This window comes from Phragmites australis, chromosome 4 (assembly GCF_958298935.1).
Source record: "Phragmites australis chromosome 4, lpPhrAust1.1, whole genome shotgun sequence".
NCBI classification, from domain to species: domain Eukaryota; kingdom Viridiplantae; phylum Streptophyta; class Magnoliopsida; order Poales; family Poaceae; genus Phragmites; species Phragmites australis.
The window spans coordinates 10,400,782-10,408,631 of NC_084924.1; positions in this window are offsets into that span (position 1 = coordinate 10,400,782).

The window sequence follows — 7,850 nt, forward strand, 5'->3', positions numbered from 1 at the left end:
GAGGAGCGGGCCCGCGGATGGTTATCAAAATCAGAGCAGCTCACGCCACAGCTCACCCTTCTAATTATGCCGTCATATCCTTATCAGATCATGTACCATAGTCTATTTAGAGGAGGTATTTATTAAACAAATTGAGTTTTTTTTTTCAACTACACATAACACAATTACTTAGACAGAGAGCAATATATTTATTTAAATACCGCTGTTTATATTAATGCTAATAAGATAATTAATCATGTTTAAAGACATATGTTCTTTATTTACATTGAAAATTATATTTTTTATATAAATACTTAACACGCTCTTTCTTTAAACACTTAGCATTATTTAGCGACTTCTCTTTTCTGGTTACTTTCTGATTGACTTCCGTGGAGACGAACCTCTGCAAAGTTGGCTTCAACAAAATCTTGACGGAACCTTTTTTTTTCTCGATCCTCCTGAATAACATCTTAGTCTCAAGAAAAGGTAAGCTCAAGATTTCCAGGTTAATAAAAAAAATAAGGTCCTGTTTGATTCAAAGAAATGTAAATTTGAAAATACGGGACTGGTAGATTTATTACAATTTGTGCTATATCAATATTTGGAACGTATGACGGAGCATAGGGGGAAAAACGTAGGGCATGACAGGTCCTAATACTTATTTATTGTCTATTCTCATGTGAACGTTCACTACATTTCCTTGGCATTTCTAAAAGCTAGGCAATATTTTTTAAGTAAATTGCATTGTAAGTCAAATAACCTTGGATGTGGGTGCATATAGGTCACAGAAATTGACCGTTGCTTAAACTACTTTATAAAGTTGTTTAAGTGGTACACATCAGCAATTTTTTTGCAAATACATCTAGAATTCTTGCCCCTTCCCCTCCAGAATCCGATTCCTATGGCAGAGGAACATTGTTCCGATAGGGACTTCCCTATAGCTGATTTACTGTAGCATGTCACTTTTAAAAATATTGTTCCGATTTTACTGTAGCATGAGTGTCGTAGCAATATTGTATCGCTAGCTTTTGCTCCTCCATTTTCAATCAATGGTTCACATCATGGTGAAGTTACAGCGTTATTCTTCTCTGACTTTGCTAAAGGATCCTGGTCCTCCCCTCCATTGTTTTGATCGCCTGTGTCCCATCTCCTTGATCCACACTTGCTCATTTAAGGACATGTGGCTCCGACCCACATCAACTTTTTCTCTTGCAAAAAAGATCCTCTTCCTACTTTGTTTGATTGTTATGTCACACTCATCTTACATGTCATCCCTCGCATTTTTTCCCTCCGTGCCCTCGCCCTTATACCTCCGGTATTCTTGCACATTCGTCTCCGTAACTTTTATCGTGTGTGTCCCATCTACTTGATCCATACTTTTTCAATCCAAAACAGTCGATAGTTAGAGCACAGGGCAACTCCACCATCGTGTTCGCAAACTTAATCGTGTTCACAAACTTAGCAGAATTAATTACTATAGAAAGACCAATTTTAGCATGTTCAGGACATGTACAGATAAATTATTTTTTAATCCATCAGTCCTAACTCATAATCCTATGGTCTTATTTTGGTTTGATTGGGGGTGCTTTCGTATGAATTGGTTTTTGAGTTCTTTCTTGTTGATCTTTTGAGCCAGTTCATCCAAGAGCCTATGTAAGAATATGATGGCGAGCAGAAAGTAGCAGGAGGCATAGCTTGTTGCATTGATGTATCTTCTGATTTATGAAACATGCCAACAATTTCTGAAATTTAGTTCAACAAATTTTAAAATCCGACATGAATCTAATTCAATAATTTTTTAAACATACCAATAAATTTTAAAACCTATTTCAACAACTTTCGTAAACATCGTGCTTATTCACCAAATAAGCACTATTTTATCAATCCCCTTTTTATATATCTATATTTTGTAATCTTGCGAGCCTAAGCTTGTCGTGTTCTTAGAAACAAACACATGAACACCGCCGTATCCGTAGATTTTGGTCGCGCATCAGAAACCATCAAGCCACCGTCACTCAAGAGGTCAGAGCGTCAGATAACTGCCGGCCCGGCTGGCGTCTTGCTCACACGTGCTCCGTGCACTCCCATCGTGGAAGGACCCAGTGCTCGGATGCTCCGATGGCTTGGATTCTGAACCGGGCACGACGAGGTTGGCAGCCGGCCCGGGCCCAGCTGTTAGCCTGTTACAGCACTGGCACCGGTACGGCATGTGGTGTCCGTGCACATCAGGAGGAAGCAAGGTCCCCGGATCGGGTATGAACAGCGCCAGCGTCCTTTTGGTTCCAGGTACCATGGTCGACGTCGCGACGGTGCTAGCTCCCGGACGCCACCACGCGCGGCCAACCGAGACATGTAGCGGCCGCGAAAACGATCGCGCCTGCGCCGGGAGGCCCCAGCTCCCCCCCACCCCCCCCCCCCCCTGCGATGACGATGAACAGGCTCTGTCTCCGGGTCACCCTCGCCAGTTTCCAGGCACGGACGGAGCTCGATCGATCTGGACCGACGTGCATGCCCACTGCACACATATGCAGACGCAGATGCGACAGCGCAACGGTTGCGAGATTCCGCTGGTCGCTCCCACGAGAGCTCGCGCAAAAGGCAAGGGAAAGCGATTTTTTTATTTTTTTATATTTATAAAATTATAGTGCTGTTTTAAAAATTTGTAACAATAGTCTATCTTCATCGGACGAGAGTAAATTATTCTCCGGTGAACGTGAGACAAGTTGAATTTTGTTTGCGTCAGAATAGGAGTCCATGCGCCGCTATTTTTTTAATCCGTCGAATGCCATTAGGTATTTATGCGATATTTTATATATCTGAATTTGATACAAATTGAAAGTTGAATACGGTGATTTTAATAGAAGATGCGACATACACGGTGGCATGTAATGTACATGATTATTTTAATATAAACAAGCACATCATCTAAAACTAACATGTCTTAGAGAATATAAATAACATGATTATAATATCTGGTCTACTGAGTATAACGTGGGTACTTTACTTTCATCGCCGCTTCCTTTCTTGTCTCACGCGGTTGACGTGCTTTCTCATGGCTGCCCTCCCGTGCTTCCCCACCCTCTCCGCCTCATGGACCTCCGCCATCATACGGTTATGTTCCTTCATCATCTTCTGCTGCAGCTCCTGAATGTGCGTAGCCTCCCTCTTCTCATCGGCTTTCATCTCATGAAAGCGTCTCCAAGCGGCACGGTGCTGAGTGTGAAGGAGGAACACATCCGCTTTCAACTGCTAAGTATCCAATCACTATAAGAAGTCACATAGTGATGACGGAGACTACAATAAATACCAAAATGTTAAGCGGTAGATCTTAGTTATTTTTGGAGTAGTTTAGCTAGATGTTATTACCTGGTGACGGGAGCCAACATTGGTGCTTCTATGGGGGTGAATCATACTCATATTTGCAGCACATGAAGAATCTCATTCCGTAGGTGTAGGAGAACTCATAGTACTTTATCGCCCTACAAAAGTCTCCACACCAATACATGGGCACTTCGACCCCATCAGGAGTATCTGATATGTATTTTTTGGGAAAAGAATAAGACACCATTTTTATCAAAGTTGTAGAGGTTGAGGATAGTTGTTTAGTTCTACATGTGGCCAGAAAATCATCTATTTATACAACAGATTCATGCTAGTGTATAGACTAAGTCCACAAAAATAGGCCCTGAGAAAGCAATTAATTATGCAGGAAGTATTGATCATATCAACTGAAAAGGTTACTTATAAAAAGCATATTTTTGAAAAGTCTATATGCGAAAGGCTACTTTTGAAAAGCGTAAATCAGAAAAAGTTAAATCTAAAAAGACTAGGTCTGAAGAGACTATTTCTGAAAAGGTTATATTTGAAAAACCTATGTTTGAAAAGGCTACGTCTGAAAAGGCTGGGTCTAAAAGACTACTTCTGAGAAAGGCTATATCTCAAAATACTATTGATGAGAAGATTAGGTTTGAAAATAGAGTATATGTTTACTAATGTGATAAGTTCTAGTACAAGCTATCAATTTAATTATCACGGATAGCCAGAACCTCTGAGCTCTCTTCGATATAGGGTTCTCGGGTGGAAGCTTTTTCTGGATTCGAAAGTTCCAAGTGTAATCCAGAATGTTCGGGTTGCCCAAACCTCCGGATGAGGCTCTGAGCGAGGGTGCTTGGTCTGGGTTTTTCTAAACCACCCCAGAAGTTCCGGATAGGTCCAGAACATCCGGATTCTGGTGGTGTTCGCTGGAACCTCCGGATAGGGCTCTGGGTAGGGATCTTCAAGTTGTTCTAAGGGCCTGTTTGTTTGAGCTTCTGCTTTTGGCTTTTGTGAAAAGCTATGCTTTTGGCTTTTTTGAAAAGCTGCTTTTGGAAATAGGTTGTTGGCTTCTACAATAAATTTTTGGCTTCTCAGCACATAACTTCTCAAAAAAGCCACTCTCAGCGAGCTTCTCAGCATCTAGTTCATTTTCCTCAGAAGCAGCTTCTGGCTTCTCCAGAAGCCACTGAAGCCAGAAGCCACTTCTCAGCAAACCCGTTTGTTTAGGCTTCTGGCTTCTGGGCTTCTGACAGAAGCAGAAGCCAGAAGCAGCTGGAAACAAACAAGCCCTAAGGCTTGAACCCAGAAGTTCCATGCTCAACTCAGAAGTTCTGGGTGTCCGGATGTTCCAAATTTATTCCGGCCTAGAGTCCTCTACGGTGATATGTTGTTCAACCCGGAAGTTCCGGGTCAGGCCAGAATACACAGTAACGGCTAGTTTTTAGGGGTTGGGTATAAATACTCTCTCACCCTCTTCACTCATCAAGTGTTGCAACCTAACATGGGACAAACACATTTAAGGCATCTCTAGAGCTCTCCCCGGTCCTTTGGATTCAATTCTTGCTAGGTTTTCTGAGTTGGGTGAGGGATTTAAGATTGAATGCTAGTGAACAACACTCCCATCTTTAAGCGCTTGAAGACTTTGTCAAGCCGCATCGACATCACATTTGTTACTCTTGGAGGCTCATCCTCCTAGACGACTAGGCATCACCCGTTAAGCACCCAAGCTTGTGGAGTACTACAGAAAGTCTGTGAAGGCATCTCCTCGCCTTCTCAAGGAAAGAGGATACTTAAGTAAGCCCGATGTAGGACCAAAAACCTGGGATCTCATATGCCTCTTGTATCAGTCTCTGGATCAAGTAGTTAGTACACACAATATAACAGTTATAGTATCGCAATCAAACTTTATACATACATATTAAGGTTCAGAGTATAAAAGGTTTACAAACCATATAGTATATTACAAACTTGGCCAAACGGCCAACAAAACACAATGGAAAGTAAGGACCCATAGCCACAAGTAGTTAGGGTGCGAACGTGATTTCTATGACTACTCTTCATCCTCACCTGCACCTCCAATGAAGTCGACATCGGCTTCCTCATCTGAATGACAACAAAAGTGGGTATGGAAGATACTCAGCAAGCCATATACTACTTCAAAGTGTTAATAGATGAAAAAATGATAATTCAAGGATAATACTTTACGGTTTTTAGTTAGCACAAAGCAGTTTATGCAGGTATTCCATTGTATTATCTACTATTGACCTTAAACTGTTTGGATAGTTTAAAACACCAAGCTATATCTGGGGGGGTTTTGGTCCTGTGAGGGGCTACACCTCGCTCCACAATCCCTATCATCACATCTGGTGTATCTCTAGTACCACACAGCTCCTAATGGATTGAGTAAGTAGCCTCATCACACGGACATTTAGTCCACACACTCACTCATCAAGACACATGCACCCAGAGTCTAGTCAAAACGGTTACTGTTGTCGCATGTTCGTGACCGTGGATACAACTATTCGAATATGTTTACACTTTGCAGAGATTGTATACTATACCCACGCGATATGCTCAACCTCCAATTGTTACAAGCGGATGAGCGAATCATATCAAGATATTCCAATCACCTTTCCTACCGAGGTTTTCTACGAGATTTACCCCAAAATACCAGAGGTCATGTACTGAAGGCCAACCCCCCTTTTAAGCCGAGGCCGGTTCTAGCAACCTTCAAACAGAGGGACAGATGACCACTTAACTGTTCACTGCTCTCAACCTCCTAGTATGATGCCTAACTTAGTCCGGTGAATGAGAAGTCAAGTCTTGTCAATTCAGGACAAATGGTTGCACGGAGGTGGCTAAGCATGACGATGCAATGACTCGGTCCTTAAACGGCCAGGGCATGTATCTTCTAACAATGAATACAACAGAGGTAGCTCAAGCTCTCAGGAGCATTCTTGTTGGGAGTACTACTCCACCTGCCCTCACCATTTTTACACATCACCCTCCACATCCCACATGACATCAAGGATTTCACAATCATCATAGAATCCATAACCATCAAGGATTCATGGTTTCTGAGTTATTAGTGATAACAGTAAATCTTGTCTCCAAGGAGAGACATTTTAAAAGTGACGTCTCGGAGGAGACGTATTCAATCCTAAGCATGCTAGATATCAAGATGTTGTTTGTTATTAATATAGATAAGAACAGGTTATCCTAGGGTGATATGTATTTTGGATGATAACATTTATAGCATGGCATGTGTTAATAGGATTAACAACTAATGACAGTTTTAAGGAAAATACGATACATAGCACATACGATAATAAGTCATGTTTTAGTTGATCATGTAGATTACTTAAAAATATAGGTCCAATATGATTAAGAAAATACGATTTGTCTTCTCTGAAGTTTTCTTCAAGGTCGTTATTGTAGTCAGGATCCTCCTCGCTCCTGATGTTTTTCGCACAATACTCGCAGAATTCTGGTGGTTCTGCAATTATGACTATGATTATCAACGGGTTATACTAGGGAAGAATCAAATAGTACCAATTGGAATACCAAATGAGTCCTAATGGATATCACACTATGATGGATAGATAGATCTTGAATTTAGATGAATTTCGATGAAAGAATCATCAGAATCAGAGCATGAACGGAGAAATTATGACTTCCAAAAGATTTAATCTAAACTTAAATCTAAAAAATATGAAATTGCACTATTCATTAGTGGGACCCACGGGTGGGAACCACTAAACAGTAACTGGGGTCTACATGAATAGTAACCTAGTGGGGCCCACATGAACAGTACTCGGTTGGGCTAAAATGGGCTCAAATTGGGCCTAGTCTGGGCTGGGCCGTGCTTAGACTGCACAATATTGTCTACACATTACTTGGCCCGCTCGGGTCGGGTTGACTGGTTAGCGGGCTGTGGAGCTGGGCAGGCCCACTAGGCACGTCCTTTGGGTGGTTGAGTTGGCCTGGTAGGCCAGTGGTGCGCAGGCTTGCTCGGCTGGGCTGCACAGCGTGCGAGCGGCCTAGCCAAGTGAGCTCGCGGGGGGGGGGGGGCGTGGAGTGCAGCGGCAAAGGGGGGGGGGTGAAAGTGCCTAGAGGGGGGGGGGGTGAATAGGCTTTTCTGAAAATTAAAACTAAAAATAGCGGATTAAAACTGTCGGATATTCCGGTGAAGGCCGGATACTCCGGTATGGTCCGGAGTATCCGGTCTAGTCCGGAGTCTCCGGCCTAAATGGGAATTTCAGAATAAATGTGAGTTAAAGATAACAGCTAGAGTCTAAGGTTTACACTAGGTCTACTAGATATCACAGAGCTAAAATAACACTTAACACTAGCAAGATTGTCACTAGAGTAATTTACATGACAAGTCACCAAATTCACACGATAAAGTAAATTGCACGAATAAGAACATGTGAATTTATCCTGGAGTTCGGCCACCTCACAAAGAAGTGCCTACGTCTCCGTTGAGGAGCTCACAAAGAGCTGGGTCTTTTCCAACCCTATCCTCTTCTAGCGACCACCAAGATCAAGCTAGAAAT